Source organism: Moschus berezovskii, chromosome 12, assembly GCF_049115385.1.
Source record: "Moschus berezovskii isolate FMDL1 chromosome 12, NW_MosBer_1.0, whole genome shotgun sequence".
NCBI lineage: Eukaryota > Metazoa > Chordata > Mammalia > Artiodactyla > Moschidae > Moschus > Moschus berezovskii.
In genome coordinates, this window is record NC_142471.1 from 36217029 (window position 1) to 36242855 (window position 25827).

A 25827-nucleotide genomic window follows, 5' to 3' on the forward strand; every position below is an offset into this window, starting at 1 on the left:
ATTATTGAAAGTGGGGCACTGACATCTACTACTATTATGTTGTTACCTCTTTTCCTTTCAGTTCTGTCAATATTTGCTTCATATATTTGGGAACTCTGATGGTTGGTGTGTAAATATTTAAAAGTATTATCTCCTTGATTAGTTGACCCTTTTATCATTGTATGATATCCTTCTTTGTCTCTTACAACAGTTTTTGACTTAAAGTATATTTTATTTGATTAGTATAGCCACATTTGCTCTCTTTTGGTTACCATTTACCGTGAAATATCTTTTTCTGTTATTTCACTTTTGGCCTATGTGTGTCCTTAAATCTAAAATATGTCTCTTGAAGACAGCATGCAGATGAATCCTGTTCTATTTTATTGTATTTATCATTCATATAAACTCATTATAAAACTTTTCAACTGCTTTCATATCCCTTTAATTGCTGTAAAGGGTATGCTACATTTTGAATTTGATTGTGTATAATAAAATTGCTCAAATATTCAGTGTTCTCAGTCATGTCTCCTTTGCAACCTCATGAATGCAGTCCACCAGACTCCTCTGTTCATGCGATTCTCCAGGCAAGAAAGCTGGATGGGTTGCCATTTCCTTCTCCAGGGGATTTTCCTGACCCAGGAACTGAACATACATCTCTTACATATCCTGCATTGATCAGCAGACTTTTTACCACTGCATCACCTGGGAAGTCCCCAAACTTTTTTCCTTGAACCTACACGATGGCATCACTGTGACAGCCCACTTGCGATTCACCATCATTGTGTTCAGTCGCTCAGTCGTACCTGACTCTTTGCAGCCCCATGACTGTAGCCCGCCAGGCTCCTCTGTCCATGGCATTTTCCAGGCAAAAATACTGGAGTAGATTACCATTTCCTTTTCCAGGGGATCTTCCTGACCCAGGGACTGAACCCAAGTCTCTTGTATCTCTGGCATTGGCAGCCAGATTCTTTACCTCTAGCACCATCTGGGAAACCCAGGAAAGTTACTTCCAAAGAGGTTCTAACAGTTAATATCAACCTGGATGCTAGTTTCCTATTTCCTTTTATCTTTATCATTCCTCTGTTTTACCCCCATACATTTAAATTGTTGATTATCAGATGGATATTGAACTGGTATTTGAGGCTAAGCATCTTTTCATCAGTCTTTGTCTTATATAGCAGTGCCTTTTTTAGACTAATGAAATCATTTCCTGCCATGAAAGTCATAAATCTCATTTTTTCATCATAATTTTAAAGATAGGCCTTTAACTGTTAGTTTTATTGTAGATAAGTATGAGATAGGGCTCCACTTCAAAAAATAATGGTTAACCATCTTTTTGTTTTCATAAGAGGAATGATAAACATGAAAGAGATAATGACAAAGATGGGAAAAGAGATTTCCTAGCAAGATATTAAAATTGTACGCCATAGAGAAAGATAAAAAATTTAATAACTGCATTTCAATTTAAAACTTCATTCTTAGAAAAAAAAACTTCATTCTTATGAAAGGCACAATAAATAAAGTTTAAAGACCTGGAAGAAGGAATTCTTCAATATATATAATAGATAAATAAGTAAAAGATAAGAAATGGAAATTCCTCAAAAGAAAACTTGAATGGCCAAGGAATATTAAAAGATTTTCAATCTTAATGGCAATTTGGGAGGTGGAAAGTAAAGCAAAAATAAGATATTTCCCTCCACCCCACCATTATATTGGCCTACTACTACTAGGTGTCACATGCTAGCAAAGTAATGCTCAAAATTCTCCAAGCCAGGCTTTAACAGTATGTGCACAGTGAACTTGCTGATGTACTAGCGGGATTTAGAAAAGGCAGAGGAACCAGAGATCGAATTGCCAACATCCATTGGATCATTGAAAAAGCAAGAGAGTTCCAGAAGAACATCTACTTCTGCTTTATTGACTATGCCAAATCCTTTGACTGTGTGGATCACAACATACTGTGAAAAATTCTTCAAGAGGTGGGAATACCAGACCACCTGACCTGCCTCCTGAGAAATCTGTATACAGGTCAAGAAGCAACAGTTAGAACTGGACATGGACCAGCAGACTGGTTCCAAATTGGGAAAGGAGTACGTCAAGGCTGTATTTTGTCACCCTACTTATTTAACCTATATGTGGAGTACATCATGAGAAACGCTGGGCTGGAGGAAGCACAAGCCGGAATTAAGATTGCTGGGAGAAACATCAGTAACCTCAGATATGCAGATGATACTACCCTTATGGCAGAAAGTGAAGAACTAAAGAGCCTCTTGATGAAAGTGAAAAAGAGTGAAAAAGTTGACTTAAAACTGAACATTCAGAAAACTACACTCAGGGCATCTGGTCCCATCACTTCATGAGAAATAGATGGGGAAACAATGGAAACAGTGACAGACTTTATTTTTTGGGCTCCAAAATCAATGCAGATGGTGCATGCAGCCATGAAATTAAAAGACACTTGCTCCTTGGAAGAAAAGCTATGACCAACCTAGACAGCATATTAAAAAGCAGAGACATTAGGAAGGAACAAAATGGCGGAGGAATAGGACGGCGAGACCATTCTCTCCCCCACAAATTCATCAAAAGAACATTTGAACGCGGAGTAAGTCCACAAAACAACTTCTGAATGCTGGCAGAGGACATCAGGCACCCAGAAAAGCAGCCCATTGTCTTTGAAAGAAGGTAGGAAAGAACATAAAAGATAAAAAGAGAGACAAAAGCAGTAAGGACGGAGCTCCGTCCCGGGAAGGGAGGCTTTAAAAAGAGAGAAGTTTCCAAACACCAGGAAACACTCTCACTGGCTAGTCTGTGGCGAGCCTTGGAACCTCAGAGGGCCACATAACTGGGAGGAAAAAGAAAGAAATAATTAAAACCCCTAGATTACCCACCAAACGGTAACTCCCAGCGGAGAAGCAGTGCAGATGCCTGATACGCCATTCGCAAGTTGGGGCTGGGAAGGGAGGAGCCAGCTGAACTGCTTAGAGAGAGGACTGGACTTGAATGCCGCGAGAACAATCTGAGAGAAATAACTGGGGATAGCAAAGCAGACTGGGATAGCTACCCCACGAAAAGGCGAAAAGCCCTAACCTAAGACTCCGCCAGCCCCGCTCACAGAACAAAGGACTGAGCAGTGTGAGCCGGCTGCAGAGGCCCATTCCCCCATCCTCCGCTGAGACAGGCAGGGAGGTCAGCCAGAGCCGGAGGGGGCAACCACGGCGCCAGAAAGGCATCCGATACAAACTTCAGGCAGGCTTGTTGCTAATCAAGACTTCTGGGGCTTGGGCCTGTCGATATCTGCCTGAGAAGGTGCGCCGGTTGTACACCAAGAAAACCGAGTGGCAGGGACTGGGGAGGTGGTAAGTCGCAGCAACTGTGCTCGCCAAACACCTGGTCACCTGAGCTGCTCGGACCGGGGAAGGCACAAAACGCAGACCCAGCCAAGTCTGCGCCTATGTGGAGTACCCAAGAGACTGAACTTGAGCTGCTTAGACCTGGGAAGTGCATACAACCCAGCGCCAGCCTCGGACAGTTCCTGGCAGAACAACCTAGAGCCTGTGCAGTGTAGACTGGGACAACACACGTGCTGTGAGCGGGGGCAAACCCAGTGTGGCTGAGACACTGCGAGCACTCCCCACAGATGCCAGAGATATTTGTCTGCAGTGTTCCTCCCTTCCGAGAACAGGACTGAACAACTGAGCCTTAAAAAGTGTCCACCCGCCCCCTAGTATCAGGGCAGAAAGTAGACACTGAAGAGACCAGCAAACAGAAGCTAAAACAGAGGGAACCACCTTGGAAATGACAAATAGAGAAGTCTAGAGACTACTCCAAGAATAAGACCAAAAACCAGAGGCAAGAGGCTTAAGCCCGAATCCTGAGAACACCAGAGAACTCCTGACTCCAGGGAACATTAATCAATAGGAGCTCATCAAACGCCTCCATACCTACACTAAAACCAAGCACCACCCAAGGGTCAACAAGTTCCAGAGCAAGACATACCATGCAAATTCTTCAGCAACACAGGAAAATAGCCCTGAGTTTCAATATACAGGCTGCCCAAAGTCACTCCAAACCCACTGACATCTCATAACTCATTACTGGACACTTCATTGCACTCCAGAGAGAAGAAATACAGCTCCACCCACCAGAACACCACCGACACAAGCTTCCCTAACCAGGGAACCTTGAAAAGTCACCCGTCCAACCCCACACACAGCGAGGAAACTACATAATAAAGAGAACTCCACAAACGGCCAGAAGAGGGAAAGGCCACCCCAAGCAAAGCAATATAAGCAAGATGAAGAGGCAGAGAAATACCCAGCAAGTAAAGGAACAAGGAGAAAGCAAGAGAGTTCCAGAAAAATATCTATTTCTGCTTCATTAACTATGCCAAAGCCTTTGACTGTGTGGATCACAATAAACTGTGGAAAATTCTGAAAGAGATGGGAATACCAGACCACCTGACCTGCCTCTTGAGAAACCTGTATGCAGATCAGGAAGGAACAGTCAGAACTGTACATGGAACAACAGACTGGTTCCAGATAGGAAAAGGAGTACGTCAAGGCTGTATATTGTCACCTTGCTTATTTAACTTATACGCAGAGTACATCATGAAGAACGCTGGGCTGGAAGAAGCACAAGCTGGAATCAAGATTGCTGGCAGAAATATCAATAACCTCAGATATGCAGATGACACCACCCCTATGGCAGAAAGTGAAGAGGAACTCAAAGGCCTATTGATGAAAGTGAAAGAGGAGAGTGAAAAGGTTGGCTTGAAGCTCAACATTCAGAAAACAAAGATCATGGCATCTGGTCCCATCACTTCATGGGAAATAGACGGGGAAATAGTGGAAACAGTGTCAGACTTTATTTTTTTGGGCTCCAAAATCACTGCAGATGGTGATTTCAGCCATGAAATTAAAAAACACTTACTCCTTGGAAGGAAAGTTATGACCAACCTTGATAGTATATTAAAAAACAGAGACATTACTTTGCCAACCAAGGTCCCGTCTAGTCAAGGCTATGTTTTTTCCCGTGGTCATGTATGGAGGTGAGAGTTGGACTGTGAAGAAAGCTGATCACTGAAGAATTGATGCTTTTGAACTGTGGTGTTGGAGAAGACTCTTGAGAGTCCCTTGGACTGCAAGGAGATCCAACCAGTCCATTCTAAAGAAGATCAATCCTGGGTGTTCATTGGAAGGACTGATGCTAAAGCTGAAACTCCAATACGTTGGCCACCTCATGCGACGAGTTGACTCACTGGAAAAGACTCTGATGCTGGGAAAGGTTGGGAGCGGGAGGAGAAGGGGAAGACCGAGAATGAGATGGCTGGATGGCATCACCAACTCTGTGGACATGAGTTTGGGTGAACTCCGGGAGTTGGTGATGGACAGGGAGGCCTGGTGTGGTGTGATTCATGGGGTCGCAGAGAGTCGGAGACGACTGAGCGACTGAACTGAATTGAAAGGAACAAGATAAATGCCCACCAACACAAACAAAAGAGGAAGATATAGGGAATCTACCTGATAAAGAATTTCGAATTTTGATGGTGAAAATGATTCAAAATCTTGAAAGCAAAATGGAGTTACAGATAAATAACCTGGAGAAAAGGATTGAGAAGATGGAAGAAAGGTTTAATAAGGACTTAGAAGAAAAAAAAAAGAGTCAATATACAATGAATAATGCAATAGATGAGATCAGAAACACTCTGGAGGGAACAAACAGTAGAATAACAGAGGCAGAAGACAGGATTAGCGAGCTAGAAGATAGAATTGTAGAAGTAAATGAAACAGGAAAAAAGAAAAACGAATTAAAAGAAATGAGGACAATATTAGAGACCTCTAGGACAATGTTAAAGGCTCCAACATTCGAATCATAGGAGTCCCAGAAGAAGAAGACAAAAAGAAAGACCATGAGAGGATACTTGAGGAGATAATAGTTGAAAACTTCCCTAAAATGGGGAAGGAAATGATCACCCAAGTCCAAGAAACCCAGAGAGTCCCCAACAGGATAAACCCAAGGTGAAATACTCCAAGACACATATTAATCAAATTAACAAAGATCAAACACAAAGAACAAATATTAAAAGCAGCAAGGGAAAAGCAACAAATAACACACAAGGGGATTCCCATAAGGATAACAGCTGATCTTTCAACAGAAACTCTTCAGGCCAGGAGGGAATGGCAAGACATACTTAAAGTGATGAAAGAAAATAGCCTACAGCCCAGATTACTGTACCCAGCAAGGATCTCATTCAGATATGAAGGAGAAGTCAAAAGTTTTACAGACAAGCAAAAGCTGAGGGAATTCAGCATCACCAAACCAGCTCTCCAACAAATGCTGAAGGATCTTCTCTAGACAGGAAACACAGAAAGGGTGTAAAAACTCGAACCCAAAACAATAAAGAAAATGGCAACGGGATCATACTTATCAATAATTACCTTAAACGTAAATGGGTTGAATGCCCCAACCAAAAGACAAAGGCTGGCTGAATGGATACAAAAAGAAGAACCCCATATATGTTGTCTACAAGAGACCCACCTCAAAATGAGGGACACATGCAGACTGAAAGTGAAGGGCTGGAAAAAGATATTCCATGCAAATAGAGACCAAAAGAAAACAGGAGTAGCAATACTCATATCAGATAAAATAGACTTTAAAACAAAGGCTGTGAAAAGAGACAAAGAAGGAAACTACATAATGATCAAAGAATCAATCCAAGAAGAAGATATAACAATTATAAATATTTATGCACCCAACATAGCACCGCAATATGTAAGACAATTACTAACAAGTATGAAAGGGAAAATTAGCAACAATGCAATAATAGTGGGAAATTTTAATACCCCACTTACATCTATGGATAGATCAACTAAACAGAAAATGAACGAGGAAACACAAACTTTAAATGATACAATAGACCAGTTAGACCTAATAGGTATCTATAGGACATTTCACCCCAAAACAATTAATTTCACCTTTTTCTCAAGCACACACGGAACCTTTTCCAGGATAGATCACATCCTGGGACATAAATCTAGCCTTGGTAAATTCAAAAAAATTGAAATCATTCCAAGCATCTTTTCTGACCACAATGCAGTAAGATTAGATATCAATTACAGAAGAAAAACTATGAAAAATTCCAACATATGAGAAGCTGAACAACACACTGCTGAATAATGAACAAATCCTAGAATAAATCAAGAGAAATCAAAATATGCATAGAAATGAATGAAAATGAAAACACAACAACCCAAAACCTCTGGGACACTGTAAAAGCAGTGCTAAGGGGGAAGTTCATAGCAATACAGGCACACCTCAAGAAACAAGAAAAAGTCAACTAAATAACCTAACTCTACATCTAAAGCAACTAGAAAAGGAAGAAATGAAGAACCCCAGGGTGAGTAGAAGGAAAGAGATCGTAAAAATTAGGGCAGAGATAAATGCAAAAGAAACAAAAGAGACCATAGCAAAAATCAACAAAGCCAAAAGCTGGTTCTTTGAGAAGGTAAATAAAATTGACAAACCACTAGCCAGACTCATCAAGAAACAAAGGGAGAAGAACCAAATCAATAAAATTAGAAATGAAAATGGAGAGATCACAACCGACAACACAGAAATACAAAGGATTATTAGAGAATACTATCAGCAATTATATGGCAATAAAATGAATAACCTGGAAGAAATGGACAAATTCCTAGAAAAGTACAACTTTCCAAAACTGAACTAGGAAGAAATAGAAAATCTGAATTGACCCATCTAGCACAGAACTAGAGGCTGTAATCAGGAATCTTCCAGCAAACAAAAGCCCAGGTCCAGACGGCTTCACAGCTGAATTCTACCAAAAATTTTGAGAAGAGCTAACACCTATTCTACTCAAACTCTTCCAGAAAATTGCTGAGGAAGGGAAACTTCCAAACTCATTCTATGAGGCCACCATCACCCTAAACCCAAAACCTGGTAAAGACCCCACAAAAAAAGAAAACTACAGGCCAATATCACTGATGAACATAGATGCAAAAATCCTTAACAAAATTCTAGCAATCAGAACCCAACAACATATTAAGAAGATCATACATCATGACCAAGTGGGCTTGATCCCAGGAATGCAAGGATTCTTCAATATCCACAAATCAATTAATGTAATACACCACATTAACAAACTGAAAAATAAAAATCATATGATTATCTCAATAGATGCAGAGAAAGCCTTTGACAAAATTCAACATCCATTTATGATAAAAGCCCTCCAGAAAGTGGGAATAGAAGGGACTTATCTCAACATAATAAAAGCTATATATGAGAAACCCACAGCAAACTTTATCCTCAATGGTGAAAAACTGAAAGCATTTCCCCTAAAGTCAGGAACAAGACAAGGGTGCCCACTCTCACCACTACTATTCAACATAGTTCTGGAAGTTTTGGCTACAGCAATAAGAGCAGAAAAAACATGAAAGAAATACAAATTGGAAAAGAAGAAGTAAAACTGTCACTGTTCGCTTATGACATGATTCTCTACACAGAAAACCCTAAAGACTCTACCAGAAAACTACTAGAGCTAATCAATGGATACAGTAAAGTTGCAGGAGATAAAATCAACACACAGAAATCCCTTGCGTTCCTATACACTAATAATGAGAAAATAGAGAAATTAAGGAAACTATTCCATTCACTGTTGCAACGAAAAGAATTAAATACTTAGGAATATATCTACCTAAGGAAACAAAAAACTTGTACGTAGAAAACTATAAAACACTAGTGAAAGGAATCAAAGAGGACACTAATAGATGGAGAAATATACCATGTTTGTGGATTGGAAGAATAAATATTGTAAAAATGAGTATACTACCCAAAGTAATTTATACATTCAATGTAATCCCTATCAAGCTACCAACGATATTTTTCACAGAACTTGAACAAATAATCTCACAATTTGTATGGAAATACAAAAAACCTCGAATAGCCAAAGCAATCTTGAGGAAGAAAAGTGGAACTGGGGAAATTAACCTGCCAGACTTCAGGATCTACTACAAAGCCACAGTCATCAAGACCGTATGGTACTGGCATAAAGACAGAAATATAGATCAATGGAACAAAATACAAAGCCCAGAGATAAATCCACGCACCTATGGACACCTTATCTTTGACAAAGGAGGCAAGAATATAAAATGGAGAAAAGACAGTCTCTTTAACAAGTGGTGCTGGGAAAACTGGTCAGCCACTTGTAAAAGAATGAAACTAGAACACTTCCTAACACCATCCGTTCCGTTCCGTTCGGTCGCTCAGTCGTGTCCGACTCTATGCGACCCCATGGACTGTAACCTACCAGGCTTCTCCGTCCATGGGATTCTCCAGGCAAGAATACTGGAGTGGGTTACCATTTCCTTCTCCAGGGTATCTTCCCGACCCAGGGATCGAACCCGGGTCTCCCGTATTGGAGGCAGACGCTTTAACCTCTGAGCCACCACCATACACCAAAATAAACTCAAAATGGATTAGAGAGCTAAATGTAAGACCAGAAACTATAAAACTCCTAGAGGAGAACGTAGGCAAAACACTCTCTGACATAAATCACAGCAGGATCCTCCAAGACCCACCTCCCAGAATATTGGAAATAAAAGCAAAAATAAACAAATGGGACCTAATTAAAATCAAAAGCTTCTACACAGCAAAGGAAACTATGAGCAAGGTGAAAAGACAGCCTTCAGAATGGGAGAAAATAATAGCAAATGAAGCAACTGATAAAGGATTAATCTCCAAAATATATAAGCAGCTCCTGCAGCTCAATTCCAGAAAAATAAATGAACCAATCAAAAAATGGGCCAAAGAACTAAACAGACATTTCTCCAAAGAAGACATAAAGATGGCTGACAAACACATGAAAAAATGCTCAACATCCCTCATAATCAGAGAAATGCAAATCAAAACCACAATGAGGTACCATTTCACACCAGTCAGAATGGCTGCTATCCAAAAGTCTACATGCAATAAATGCTGGAGAGGGTGTGGAGAGAAGGGAACCCTCTTACACTGTTGGTGGGAATGCAAACTAGTACAGCCACTATGGAGAACAGTGTGGAGATTCCTCAAAAAACTGGAAATAGAACTGCCATGTGATCCAGCAATCGCACTCCTGGGCATACACACCGAGGAAACCAGAATTGAAAGAGACACATGTACTCCATTGTTCATTGCAGCACTGTTTATAATAGCCAGGACATGGAAGCAACCTAGATGTCCATCTCAGATGAATGGATAAGAAAGCTTTGGTACATATACACAATGGAGTATTACTCAGCCATTAAAAAGAATGCATTTGAACCAGTTCTAATGAGGTGGATGAAACTAGAGCCTATTATACAGAGTGAAGTAAGCCAGAAAGAAAAACACCAATACAATATACTAATGCATATATATGGAATTTCAGTTCAGTTAAGTCGCTCAGTCCTGTCAACTCTCCGCGACCCCATGAATCACAGCACGCCAGGCTTCCCTGTCCATCACCAACTCCCGGAGTTCACTCAAACTCATGTCCACAGAGTCGGTGATGCCATCCAGCCATCTCATTCTCTGTCGTCCCCTTCTCCTCCTGCCCCCAACCTTTCCCAGCATTAGAGTCTTTTCCAGTGAGTCAACTCGTTGCATGAGGTGGCCAAAGTATTGGAGTTTCAGCTTTAGCATCAGTCCTTCCAATGAACACCCAGGATTGATCTCCTTTAGAATGGACTGGTTGGATCTCCTTGCAGTACAAGGGACTCTCAAGAGTCTTCTCCAACACCACAGTTCAAAAGCATCAATTCTTCAGCGATCAGCTTTCTTCACAAAGATGCAAATGATAACCCTGTATACGAGACAGCAAAAGAGACACAGATGTATAAAACAGTCGTTGGGACTCTGTGGGAGAGGGTGAGGGTGGGATGGTTTGGGAGTATGGCATTGAAACATGTATATTATCATTTATGAAACGAATCGCCAGTTCAGGGTCGATGCATGTTACAGGATGCTCGGGGCTGGTATGCGGGGATGACCCAGAGGGAGGATAAGAGAAGGAGGGAGTTGGGAGGGGCGTTCGGGAGGGGGAACTCATGTAAACCCGGGGCGGATTCATGTCAATGTATGGCAAAACCAACCAATATAATATTGTAAAATAATTAGCCTCCAATAAAAATAAATAAATAAAAAAAAATAAAAAGCAGAGACAAAAGGCCCGGCTAGTCAAATCTATGGTTTTTCCAGTAGTCATGTACGGCTGTGAGAGTTGGACTACAAAGAAAGCTGAGTGCCGAAGAATTGATGCTTTTGAACTGTGGTGTTGGAGAAGACTCTTGAGAGTACCTTGGACTGCCAGGAGATCCAACCAGTCCATCCTAAAGGAAATCAGTCCTGAATATTCACTGGAAGGACTGTTGCTGAAGCTGGAACTCCAATACTCTGGCCACGTGATGGAAAGAGTGACTCATTTGAGAAGACCCTGATGCTGGGAAAGATTGAAGGTACGAGGAGAAGGGGACAACAGAGGATGAGGTGGTTGGATGGTATCACTGACTCAATGGACATGAGTTTGAGTAAGCTGTGGGAGCTGGTAATGGACAGGGAAGCCTGATGTGCTGTAGTCTATGGGGTTGGGAAGAGTTGGACACAACTGAGCAACTGAACCAAACCATCTTTTTCTAGGTATTACCAATATTTCCTAATGCTTTTTTCTTTCCTTTAATGCATTCTTCATGATCTCCAATTAAAGAAGGTGGTTATAATGAAATGAAACAAAATGAAGAAGAAGAGGAAAAAACATAAATTTACTGAGGATCAGATATTTGAAGACAATTCCTACCCTGGCTTTACATCTCAAAAATAACTGGCATAACAACTACATTGCAAAGTATGTGTAGTTGATGTAAGTGAAAGAGTGAAAGCTATGCATTCATGTCTTTTTTGTTGTTGTGCAATGATTTTAAAAGTCTTATATAATTTTTAAAGGTTATTCTCATTTACAGTTATTATAAAATATTGGCTATATTCCTTATGTTGTACAATGCATCCTTGGTCCTATTTTATAACCAGTAGTTTATACCTTCCACTCCTCTATTCCTATATTGCTCCTCCTCCCCCAACCAATAACAGCAAGTTTGTTCTCTGTATCTGTTAGTCTCATTCTTTGCTTTACTAGCTAGTTTGCTGTATTTTTTAGATTCTACATCTAAGTGATTTCATACAGTATTTGTCTTTCTCTGACCTCCTTCACTTAGCACAATGTCCTCCAATTCCATTCATGTTGCTACAGATCTCAAAATTTTGTTCTTTTTTATGGCTAAGCAGCATTTCTCTCCCTCCCTCCTTCCCTCCCTCCCCCACCCCCCTCTCTCTCTGGACACACACACCACATCTTCTTTATCCATTCATCTGTCAGTGAACCCTTAGGTTGCTTCCATATCTTGGCAATTGTACATAATGCTGCTAGGAACACTGGGGTGTGTGTATCTTTTCAAATGAGTGCTTTGGGTTTTTTAGATATATACCCAGGAGTAGAATTGTTGGATCACATGGTAGTTCTAGTTTTAGTTTTGAGAAACCTCTATTGTTTTCCACAGTGGCTGCACCAATTTACATTTCCACCAATAGTATTTGAGGGTTCTCTTTTCTCCACATCTTTACCCAGTATTTGTTGTGTTCTTTTTGATGATAGCCATTCTGACAGGTATGAGGTGATATTTCATTATGGTTCTGATTAGCATTTCCCTGATAATCAGTGATGTTGAGCATTTTTCATATGTCTATTGGCCCTCTGCATTTCTTCTTTGGAAAAATGTCTATGCAGTTCGTCTGACCAGTTTTTTAAACTGAGTTTTTTTAATGTTAATTTGCATGAGCTGTTTGCAAATGTGGGATATTAATCCCTTATCAAATGTGGGATATCAATCCCTTATCATTTGCAGATATGTTCTCCCATTCAGTAAGTTGTATTTTCAATCTGTTTTGTTGATTGTTTCCTTTGCTGTGCAAAAGTTTTTAAATTTAATTAGGTCTCATTTATTTTTGCTTTTATCTCTAAAAGAGCCAAAAGATATTGCTGCAATTTATATCACATTGTTCTACCCACGTTTTCCTCTAAAAGTATCTGGTCCTACATTTAGGTCTTTCATCTATTTTGAGTTTATTTTTGTCAATGGTGTTAGAGAATGCTCTAATTGCATCTTTTACAGCTGTTCAGTTTTCCCAGCACCACTTATTGAAGACTGCCTTTTCTCCTTTGTATATGTTTCCCTCCTTTGTCATAGATTAATTGACCATAAGTCATGGGTTTATTTCTGGGCTCCCTATCCTGTTCCATTGATCTATGTGTCTGTTTTTGTACCAGTATCATACTGTTCTGATTACTGTAGCTTTGTAGTATAGTCTGAAGTCAGGGATTCTGATTCCTTAGTTCTGTTTTTCTTTTTCAAGATTGTTTTGACTATTTAGGGTCTTTTGTTTCCATTCAGATTAAAAACTGGGCTTCCCAGGTAGCGCTAGTGGTAAAGAACCCACCTGCCACCACCTGCCAGTGCAGGAGTTGTAAGAGATGCAGGTTCAATCCCTGGGTTGGGAAGATCCCCTGGAGAAGGGCATGCCAACCCACTCCAGTATTCTTGCCTGGGAAATCTCATGGACAGAGGAGCCTGGGGTTGCACAGAGTTGGACATGACTGGAGCAGCTTAGCATGCACAAATTAAAAACTATTCTAGTTCTTTGAAAAAAGTCTTAGTAAATTTTGATAAAGACTGTATTGAATCTGTAGATTGCATTGGTTCAGTTCAGTTCAGTCGCTCAGTCGTGTCCGACTCTCCGCGACCCCATGAATCACAGCACGCCAGGCCTCCTTGTCCATCACCAACTCCCGGAGTACACTTAAACTCATGTCCACAGAGTCGGTGATGCCATCCAGCCATCTCATTCTCCGTCGTCCCCTTCTCCTCCCGCCCCCAACCTTTCCCAGCATCAGAGTCTTTTCCAGTGAGTCAACTCGTCGCATGAGGTGGCCAAAGTATTGCAGTTTCAGCTTTAGCATCAGTCCCTCCAATGAACATCCAGGATTGATCTCCTTTAGAATGGACTGGTTGGATCTCCTTGCAGTATAAGGGACTCTCAAGAGTCTTCTCCAACACCACAGTTCAAAAGCATCGATTCTTCAGCGATCAGCTTTCTTCACAGTCCAACTCTCACATCCATACATGACCACGGGAAAAACCATTGCCTTAACTAGACGGACCTTGGTTGGCAAAGTAATGTCTCTGCTTTTTAATATACTATCAAGGTTGGTCATAACTTTCCTTCCAACATTTGAGCAATATTGATTCTTCTAATCCTAGAACATGATATATTTTTCCATCTGTTTGTGTGGTCTTTCTTTCATCAGCATCTTATATTTTTAGAAGTACAGGTTTTTCTTCCTTGGTTAGATTTACTCCTAGGTATTATTTTTTGATGTGATGATAAATGAGATTGTTTCTTTAATTTCTTTCTGATATATCATTGTCAGTGTATAGAAATGCAACAGATTCCTGTATATTAATTTTGCATCCTGCAACTTTACCAGATCCTTTGAGGTCTAGTAGTTTGCTGGTAACAGCTTTAGGATTTTCTTTGCGTAGTATCATGTCACCTGCAAACAGTGATGGTTCTAGTTTTCCTTTTCCTATTTGGATTTCTTTTCTTTCCTTTACTTCCCTGATCGCTGTGGCTAGGAAGGACTTCACTATGTTGAACAGAGTGATGAGAGTGGTATTAGCCCATCTCTATGGTAAATTTAAAGTTTACTATTAAAACAATTTTCAGTTAAGGAAAGAAACCCTTTGCTTTTAAAGAGGAGTGTGAAATCTTTGTTAATCTTTGGATTTTAGCCCACAGTTTACATTCAATGTTCTCAAACTTCTGTGAACTTTGAAATTACCTTGGGCGATTACTGAAAATGCAAACTCCTTTGTGATTCCAAAGAGCTTGATTTGATGGTCAGAGGTCAGATTTCTCAGGTTATTTCTGATGCAAGTCTAGTCATTTCTCATTGAGAAACATACCCAAGATAGAGCCCTTACAAATGTATTAGACATTGATTTTGTCTATTTTCATCATGCATTTTTCAATAAGATCCTCTAACAACAAAGGAGAAAAGAATATATTATCCTATTGACTTATTTTCTTCAATGATGAGTAAACTATTATTTTATTATTCAAGTCTCACATTAGTTGACATTTTTTGCAAGCAGATAACTCCTTCAAAATTCTGTTTGCAAAACAGTCTAATCTGTTGCAACTTGCTGTATTTAAGACTGTGTTAATTGCCTCTGACTACTTTGAACTGATATGCCCCTAACTTCATCCATTGTTTCCTACTAACAATAATCTTCAAACTTTCCATTGATTAGACCATTTTATTATTGTTATTTTATAAAAAAACTTTCCTGCTTCTGGCAATGCCTTTGTAAGTGTATCTATTTCACTTGTTTCAATTCTGCAAGCTCTGTTACTTTCCCTGGACTCTGAGATATTTCCTGAACATAATAAAAACATTATTCAGTTTTACAGATTATAAAAATAAATGGACCTTACTAACTGTCAAAGTGGTGAGAATGGGCTCCTTGTCTTGTTCCTGATCTTAGAGGAAATGCTTTCAGCTTTTCACCATTGAATGTGATATCAGTTGTTTGTTCATCATATACGATCTTTATTATATTGAGGTATGTTACCTCTATCCCTGGTTTCTGAAGAGTTTATCATAAATGGGTGCTCAATTTTTTTTTTTTTCAGTTCAGTTCAGTCGCTCAGTTGTGTCCGACTCACTGCGACCCCATGAATCACAGCACGCCAGGCCTCCCTGTCCATCACCAACTCCTGGAGTTCACTCAAACTCATGTCCATTGAGTCGGTGATGCCATCCAGCCATCTCATTCTCTGTCATCCCCTTCTCCTTCCGCCCCCAATCCTTCCCAGCATCAGAGTCTTTTCCAGTGAGTCAACTCGTCGCATGAGGTGGCCAAAGTATTGCAGTTTCAGCTTTAGCATCAGTCCTTCCAACGAACACCCAGGACTGATCTCCTTTAGAATGGACTGGTTGGATCTCCTTGCTGTCCAAGGGACTCTCAAGAGTCTTCTCCAACACCACAGTTCAAAAGCATCAATTCTTCAGCACTCAGCTTTCTTCACAGTCCAACTCTCACATCCATACATGACCACGGGAAAAGCCATAGCCTTGACTAGACGGACCTTTGTTGGCAAAGTAATGTCTCTGCTTTTCAATATATTATCAAGGTTGGTCATAACTTTCCTTCCAAGGAGTAAGCGTCTTTTAATTTCATGGTTGAAATCACCATCTGCAGTGATTTTGGAGCCCCCAAAAATAAAGTCTGACACTGTTTCCACTGTTTTTCCATCTATTTCCCATGAAGTGATGGGACCAGATGCCATGATCTTTGTTTTCTGAATGCTGAGCTTCAAGCCAACCTTTTCACTCTCCTCTTTCACTTTCATCAAGAGGCTTTTGAGTTCCTCTTCACTTTCTGCCATAAGGGTAGTGTCATCTGCATATCTGAGATTATTGATATTTCTCCCAGCAATCTTGATCCAGCTTGTGCTTCTTCCAGCCCAGCGTTCCTCATGATGTACTCTGCATAGAAGTTAAATAAGCAAGGTGACAATATACAGCCTTGACACACTCCTTTTCCTACTTGGAACCAGTCTGTTCCATGTCCAGTTCTAACTGTTGCTTCCTGACCTGCATACAGGTTTCTCAAGAGGCAGGTCAGGTGGTCTGGTATTCCCATCTCTTTCAGAACGTTCCACATTTTATTGTGATCCACACAGTCAAAGGCTTTGGCATAGTCAATGAAGCAGAAATAGATGTTTTTCTGGAACTCTCTTGCTTTCTCCATGATCCAGCAGATGTTGGCAATTTGATCTCTGGTGCCTCTGCCTTTTCTAAAACCTGCTTCAACATCTGGGAGTTCACGGTTCACATATTGCTGAAGCCTGGCTTGGAGAATTTTGAGCATGACTTTACTAGCATGTGAGATGAATGCAATTGTGCAGTAGTTTGAGCATTCTTTGGCATTCCCTTTCTTTGGGATTGGAATGAAGACTGACCTTTTCCAGTCCTGTGGCCACTGCTGAGTTTTCCAAATTTGCTGGCATATTGAGTACAACACTTTCACAGCATCATCTTTCAGGATTTGAAATAGCTCAACTGGAATTCCATCACCTCCACTAGCTTTGTTCGTAGTGATGCTTTCTAAGGCCCACTTGACTTCACATTCCAAGATGTCAGGGTCTAGGTCAGTGATTACGTTATCGTGACTATCTTGGTCATGAAGATCTTTTTTGTACAGTTCTTCTGTGTATTCTTGCCACCTCTTCTTAATATCTTCTGCTTCTGTTAGGTCCATACCATTTCTGTCCTTTATTGAGCCCATCTTTGCATGAAATGTTCCCTTGGAATCTCTAATTTTCTTGAAGAGATCTCTTGTTTTTCCTCTTCTGTTGTTTTCCTCTATTTCTTTGCATTGATTGCTGAGGAAGGCTTTCTTATCTCTCCTTGCTATTCTTTGGAACTCTGCATTCAGATGCTTCTGTCTTTCCTTTTCTCCTTTGCTTTTCACTTCTCTTCTTTTCACAGCTATTTGTAAGGCCTCCTCAGACAGCCATTTTGCTTTTTTGCATTTCTTTTCCATGGGGATGGTCTTGGTCCCTGTCTCCTGTACAATGTCACGAACCTCCGTCCAGAGTTCATCAGGCACTCTATCTATCAGATCTAGTCCCTTAAATCTATTCCTCACTTCCACTGTATAATCATAAGGGATTTGATTGAGGTCATATCTGAATGGTCTAGTGGTTTTCCCTACTTTCTTCAATTTAAGTCTGAATTTGGCAATAAGGAGTTCATGATCTGAGCCACAGTCAGCTCCTGGTATTGTTTTTGCTAACTGTATAGAGCTTCTCCATCTTTGGCTGCAAAGAGGCTGATTATTTTACAATATTATATTGGTTGGTTTTGCCATACATTGACATGAATCCGCCCTGGATGTACATGAGTTCCCCTTCCCAAACCCCCCTCCCACCTCCCTCCTCCCCTTATCCTCCCTCTGGGTTATCCCCGCATACCAGCCCCGAGCATCCTGTAATATGCATCGAACCTGAACTGGTGATTCGTTTCACATATGATAATATACATGTTTCAATGCCATTCTCCCAAATCATCCCACCCTCACCCTCTCCCACAGAGTCCCAAAGACTGTTTTTACATCTTTGTCTCTTTTGTTGTCTCGTATACAGGGTTATCATTTGCATCTTTCTAAATTCCATATATATGCGTTAGTATATTGTATTGGTGTTTTTCTTTCTGGCTTACTTCACTCTGTAATAGGCTCCAGTTTCATCCACCTCATTAGAACTGAATCAAATGCATTCTTTTATTGGCTGAGTAATACTCCATTGTGTATATGTACCAAAGCTTTCTTATCCATTCATCTGAGATGGACATCTAGGTTGCTTCCATGTCCTGGCTATTATAAACAGTGCTGCAATGAACAATGGAGTACATGTGTCTCTTTCAATTCTGGTTTCCTCGGTGTGTACGCCCAGGAGTGCGATTGCTGGATCATATGGCAGTTCTATTTCCAGTTTTTTGAGGAATCTCCACACTGTTCTCCATAGTGGCTGTACTAGTTTGCATTCCCACCAACAGTGTAAGAGGGTTCCCTTCTCTCCACACCCTCTCCAGCATTTATTGCATGTAGACTTTTGGATAGCAGCCATTCTGACTGGTGTGAAATGGTACCTCATTGTGGTTTTGATTTGCATTTCTCTGATTATGAGGGATGTTGAGCATTTTTTTATGTGTTTGTCAGCCATCTTTATGTCTTCTTTGGAGAAATGTCTGTTTAGTTCTTTGGCCCATTTTTTGATTGGGTCATTTATTTTTCTGGAATTGAGCTGCAGGAGCTGCTTATATATTTTGGAGATTAATCCTCTATCAGTTGCTTCATTTGCTATTATTTTCTCCCATTCTGAAGGCTGTCTTTTCACCTTGCTCATAGTTTCCTTTGCTGTGCAGAAGCTTTTGATTTTAATTAGGTCCCATTTGTTTATTTTTGCTTTTATTTCCAATATTCTGGGAGGTGGGTCTTGGAGGATCCTGCTGTGATTTATGTCAGAGAGTGTTTTGCCTACGTTCTCCTCTAGGAGTTTTATAGTTTCTGGTCTTACATTTAGCTCTCTAATCCATTTTGAGTTTATTTTGGTGTATGGTGTTAGGAAGTGTTCTAGTTTCATTCTTTTACAAGTGGCTGACCAGTTTTCCCAGCACCACTTGTTAAAGAGACTGTCTTTTCTCCATTTTATATTCTTGCCTCCTTTGTCAAAGATAAGGTGTCCATAGGTGCGTGGATTTATCTCTGGGCTTTGTATTTTGTTCCATTGATCTATATTTCTGTCTTTATGCCAGTACCATACGGTCTTGATGACTGTGGCTTTGTAGTAGAGCCTGAAGTCTGGCAGGTTAATTCCCCCAGTTCCACTTTTCTTCCTCAAGATTGCTTTGGCTATTCGAGGTTTTTTGTATTTCCATACAAATTGTGAGATTATTTGTTCAAGTTCTGTGAAAAATATCATTGGTAGCTTGATAGGGATTGCACTGAATATATAAATTACTTTGGGTAGTACACTCATTTTTACAATATTTATTCTTTCAACCTAGATGTCCATCTGCAGATGAATGGAGAAGAAAGCTTTGGTACATATGCAGAATGGAGTATTTTTCAGCCATCAAAAAGAATGCATTTGAATCAGTTCTAATGAGGTGGATGAAATTGGAGCCTATTATACAGAGTGAAGTAAGTCAGAAAGAAAAACATCAATACAGTATACTAACGCATATATATGGAATTTAGAAAGATGGTAACCTTAACCCTGTATACGAGACAGCAAAAGAGACGTAGGTGTATAGAACAGTCTTTGGGACTCTGTGGGAGAGGGTGAAGGTGGGATGATTTGGGAGAATGGCATTGTAGCATGTATATTATCATATGTGAAATGAATCACCAGTCCAGGTTTGACGCATGATACAGGATGCTTGGGGCTGGTGCATGGGGATGACCTGGAGGGAGGATATGGGGAAGAGGGGGGTTCAAGAAGGGGAACACATGTACACCCGGGGCGGATTCGTGTCAAAATTAACCAATATATTAATGTAAAGTAATTTGCCTCCAGTAAAAAGATTAAAAAAAATTTAATGTATTTTTTAATTGAAGGATAATGGCTTACAAATTTTGTTGCTTTCTGCCAAACATCAACACGAATCAGCTATAGGTGTACATATGTCCCCTCCCTCACAACCTCCCTCCCATCTCCCTCCCCATCCCACCCCTTGGTCCTGGACTTTTGTTTGTTGGGAGTTGTAAAGCTACTGATTAAATTTCATACTAGTAATTGATCTGTTCATATTTTCTATTTCTTTCTGATTCATTCTTGAGAGATTGTACCTTTCTAAGAATTTGTCTTGTGAATTTTTACTTTTCTAAGAACTTGTTTATTTCTTCTAAATTGTCCATCTTGTTGATATATTTATTTGTAGTAGTCACTTTGGCTTCCCCGGTGGATCAGTAGTAAAGAATCTGCCTGCAATGTAGGAGACATGGGTTCCATCCATAGGTTGGGAAGATCACCCAGAGAAGGAAATGACAACATACCCCAGTACTCTTGTCTGGGAAATCCCATGGACAGAGGAGCTTGATGGGCCACAGTCCATGGGGGTCACATGATTTAGTGACTAAACAACAAGAATAAGTAGTGTTTTATGATCTTTTGTACTTCTCTGGTGTTGATTGTTAAGTTCTCCATTATTTCTAATTTTATTAATTTGAGTCCTCTTTCTTGATACATCTGGATGTATTTTTTATAGACAGTATGGAAAATGTAAAGAATTATGGAAACTTAATATTTTATCACATAGAACAAAGTGTTGACATCTGATTACTTTCCTTGTTCATCTCAATGTTGGTAGAAATATGTATGAGTTTTATGGGAGAATAGACCATTATGAGGCAAGTCTGGAAGCAGAAATCAGTTAAGAATCTATTATAATTATCTGGGATAGGAACACTCATGGTTTAGACTAGGGTGCTGGGTGTGAAGTATAGAGAACTGAAAGTCTGTCATTTTAAAGGTGGAGCTGATAGTTTGCTGAGAGACCTGTGCATCCTCTTACTGCATATCGAGCAAAAAGTGCTCTGAGGTTTTGACTTAAGCAAGTGGAAGATTGGAGTTGCTGTTAAGATGGGGAGACCTGGGAATGGAGTCATTTTATACCAGACATTAGGAGTTTCACTTTGACAGTATTAAGTTTAGTATGCCAATTAGATCTCCCAGAGGAGATTGAAAGTGAACAGCTGGATCGAGAAGTCTGAAGTGCAAGGGAAAGGACTAGGTTTGATAGTGTCTAACCATTTGGCTCCAAAATCACTGCAGATGCTGATTGTAGCCATGAAATTAAAACACGCTTACTCCTTGGAAGGTAAGTTATGACCAACCTAGATAGCAGATCAAAAAGCAGAGACATAACTTTGCCAACCAAGGTCCGTCTAGTCAAGGCTGTGGTTTTTCCCATGGTCATGTATGGATGTGAGAGTTGGACTGTGAAGAAAGCTGATCACCAAAGAATTGATGCTTTTGAACTGTGGTGCTGGAGAAGACTCTTGAGAGTCCCTTGGACTGCAAGGAGATCCAACCAGTCCATTCTAAAGGAGATCACTCCTGGGTGTTCATTGGAAGGACTGATGCTAAAGCTGAAACTCCAATACTTTGGCCACCTCATGCGACGAGTTGACTCACTGGAAAAGACTCTGATGCTGGGAGGGATTGGGGGTGGGAGGAGAAGGGGACGACAGAGAATGAGATGGCTGGATGGCATCACCGACTCGATGGACATGAGTTTGAGTGAACTCCAGGAGTTGGTAATGGACAGGGAGGCCTGGTGTGCTATGATTCATGGGGTCGCAAAGAGTCGGACACGACTGAGCGACTGAACTGAACTGAACTGAATCATTTAGCACAATGCCTCACAGCTTTAGTAGGTGCTTCATAACCATTTATTTGGAGAACTCTGATATGATTGTTTTTTGAAATGATTGGCAATAGCCACATGTAATTTCACTAGTTGAACTTTCTGTATACAGTGAAGAATTTCCATATTTCTTTGTTTGTAGGTCATTGGACTGGTTTCTTGACAACAGGGAGAAGTTATCAGTGGAAATAAGAAATGCAGTGGTTTTCAGGTTTACCTCCTTCCACTTTTCTGTCTATTCATTCTACTCATTTTTGAGAGTAATGTTGAAACTCCATCTAAAAATCTTGATTTATCTACTTAAAAAATAATTGTAATATATAGTAGAACTATATGTAACTTTGTTCTGTATTTTCCAACTCTCCTGTAAATGTGTACTTTATACTTTCATACTTTAAAAAATAAAAAATTAAAAAGAATGAAAGAGTAGCTTTGGAGGATAAAAGTATAACCATACTATGTATGTAATGATATAATCATAAAAGTTTCATGAACTGGAAACATTTCAAGGAAAATAAGATTTAGTATTGTATTTTTCATTTTCATTTGTCTCAGTATATTTTCTATAATTTATACAAATAAGTAGGAAATCTGAGTAAAATAATGATCAGGAAATAACTGAGAATGATCCAATACTTAATTATTCTTGAAAATGAAGTGAAAGTGTTGGTCACTCAATTGTGTCTGACCATTTGCGAGCCTGTAATCTGTCCATGGAATTCTCCAGGCAAGAATACTGGAGTGGGTAGCCATTCCCTTCTCCAGGGGATCTTCCTGATCCAGGGATTGAACCTGGGTCTCCTGCATTGCAGGCAGATTCTTTACCATCCGACCTACCAGGGAAGGTGTATGACCATTTGGATTTCTCAAGGTCAAACTGCTTTGTTAATCATTTTTTTAATCCTCCATACTTATTAGAGGGATAGGCTATTACAGGACGTTCATGGATGTGGCTGTTGAATTGAGCTGCGTGTGTTTAGAGAAAGCGCGCATGATATAAGCAGAAAACAAGCATGTTGGGGGGAGGATCACAGAAGACTAGAGAAGGTAAGCACTTGGTTTTCAGTTGAGTCCTCATGAGATTGACTTTCTGATTGGCTCTGTAACATTTGATAAATTGACTCCTGCGATTTAGTTTTTTCTAAAATTACCAATGTTGTGGAGTTGTAAGGAGAAATGAATGTGTTTGGAAGTGTCAGACTCATTGTGTACAGAGTTTTGAACATGCATCATGAGTGTATGAGAAATCCTTGGAGTTTCAGTGCTACTAGTAGCCTAAGGCAATTCTGAACCTGGAGACAGTGGGACCTGGGTGCAGTTCCAGGAGTTAGCAAATGACAAAAGGCCCCCTGACACTATGGTCTGTACTGCGTGACTCTTACCACCTTATGACAACCATGGCTGGTTGGGATGGATCATCCAAAAGAGAATTTTATCTTTCCACCTCCCACAAAGTCCTAGTGATTATGGTTGGCCTGTATTATTATCCTCATTTTAGAGAGCAGAGAGCATAAAAAATGGAGACATGGGGTGTTAAATGAAATAGGGTCACAGCTAAAATAGTCAATTTATGACTCAATTTCTTGCTTATTTGTATGTAGCCTTTGAAAGCAATGGATTTAAGAACATAATTTAGAATACAACGAGTCGTGAATTCATTCTGGTGCAGCAACCTGAGTAAAATAAATAAGTTGTGGGGAAATTTTACTGAGTTTGGAGAACAGTTGGGAGTCAGTTCTGTCTAAATGCAGAGGATTGCAGATAGGTTTAAGGGAGATTTTGAAAGGTCTATATTTACATGTATACAAGGGCTGCTTTATACGTGACTGTGGAGCGGGGTGGGATTTTGGAACTGTGTAAGGCATGACTTCCATGATTACATGTGCAGCCTCGGGAAAGATGACTTTTATTTTTTGTCTTACTCAAGGTCAGGAGGAAAGTCAGTGATAATAGTTAGGCTTAACTGCAAAGTCATCTCCTACGTTAAGGAAATACATTGTAGAATTTAGCCAGATAAGTAAATTCAGTAAAATACTATTCTCTTCAGAACTGGTTCCAGAACACAAGTGCCCAGTTGCTACCTAGAGAGTCACAGAATGTTTACTGCAAGTAAACTGTGTGAGTTCCTTGTCCAAGGTCATTCGCATTTAAGCCTCCAGGATCCCCAGGTAGAATCTCCCAACTACATCACTTAACAGACCTTCTGTTCCACCCAGGAGGCTCTGCTGGGTAGTGGCTGTCCTTCTCTGGAGACACAGGGAGTTCCCAGTCAACGGGATGGCTTAGGTGACCATGGTCCCAGGCATTGAAAAGGAGCCATGCTGTGCTTTGGAGTATCAAGGTGACATGGGAAGTAAACTTGGTTCTGCCTAGCCAGTTGCCAGCTAGAAATCAATATCTTTCTTTTTTTTAAAATTTTTATTAGAGTATTGTTGCTTTACACTACTGTGTCAATTTCTGCTGTCCAGCAAAGTGAATCAGCCACATATACATCCCCTTGTTTTTGGATTTCCTCCAATTTAGGTCACCACAGAGCACTGAGTAGAGTTCCCTGTGCTGTACAGTAGTTTCTCACTGGTTATATCCATTCCCCTAAGTCTTCCGAGCATGTTTTGAGAGGGACCAGCCTGAGAGAGGGGAAAGCCAGCATACAAGGCCCTTCATTCTGCACCATGTTTGTAGCGTACAGAGAGAGGCAGCAGCAACAGGAACAGAAGGTCTGTTGTCATTGCTCAGTATCTCAAGGATAGCAGCAGAATGGGATGTTATATGATATTGCTCCTCCTCTGACTTACTCCACTCAGCTTCCTAGGTGGCTCGGTGCTAAAGAATCCACTTGCAGTGCAGGAGATATGCATTTAAACTCTAGGTCAGGAAGATCCCCTGGAGTAGGAAATGGCAACCTGCTCCAGTATTCTTGCCTGGAAAATCCCATGGACAGAGAAACCTGGTGGACTACAGTCCATGGGGGTTATAAGAGTCAGACACGACTTAGCAACTAAACAAGAACAGGCAGCATATAGAAAAGTGTAGAAAGCTGGGCTGGAGTATGGAACGAAAAATCAACAAACACAGTAGCAGCAGGACAACCATCATATATTAGCTGCTGAAGCCGAAACAAACAAAAGCAATGTAAGGTCACAACTGCAGTAGCCTTTGGATGAGAGGCCTATGAGGCTGCTGTTGCAAAACTGGCTCCGTGGAGCCAGGGCAGCAGCCATATATTTCACTGCAGCCTTGACTGAAAAACCAGCAACATCAGTTGGTCTGCATGCATCTAGAAGGTAGCACCCCTCACTGAGATTTCCCCAATTAAGGCAGAAACTTCCAGTGGAGCTGTAGGCCCAGCTATTATACTCTATAAAAGAGCCCCAGGAGGATGCTGGGTCAGCTTTGCAATCCACAGCATCCCCTCTTCACTGAGAGCTGCTGCTTGGGACTCCAGAGTGTTGTGACCAAGTCACCTGTGGATGTGGAGCAAAATGTCACTATATCTGAGAATACCCGGTTGAGCATCTACATGTCACCTTGTTAACCTGAGATTTTGAGGAAAGGCCTGGTGTCTGTGAACTTCCAACTTTAAAACGGTTTTCATAATGTTGAGCTTCAGGATACAGAATCACGTTCAGCGAAACATCAAGTTGCCTAATTAGTTTTATAGTATGATATTTATGAAAATAAGGGATAAAGTAGTAATTATTCTTGGGTACAAATACATGTATACACAACAAACATTTTTTAAATGTAGACTGGGTTTATATTCACTG

General features: G+C 40.4%; 1 pseudogene; it reads left to right on the forward strand.

Annotated features, from left to right (window-relative positions):
• The window catches only part of LOC148775972 (cytoplasmic polyadenylated homeobox-like protein 2), a 49926-nt pseudogene extending 24524 nt beyond the window's left edge, over positions 1 to 25402 (forward strand).
• The last annotated feature ends 425 nt before the right edge of the window (positions 25403 to 25827 follow it).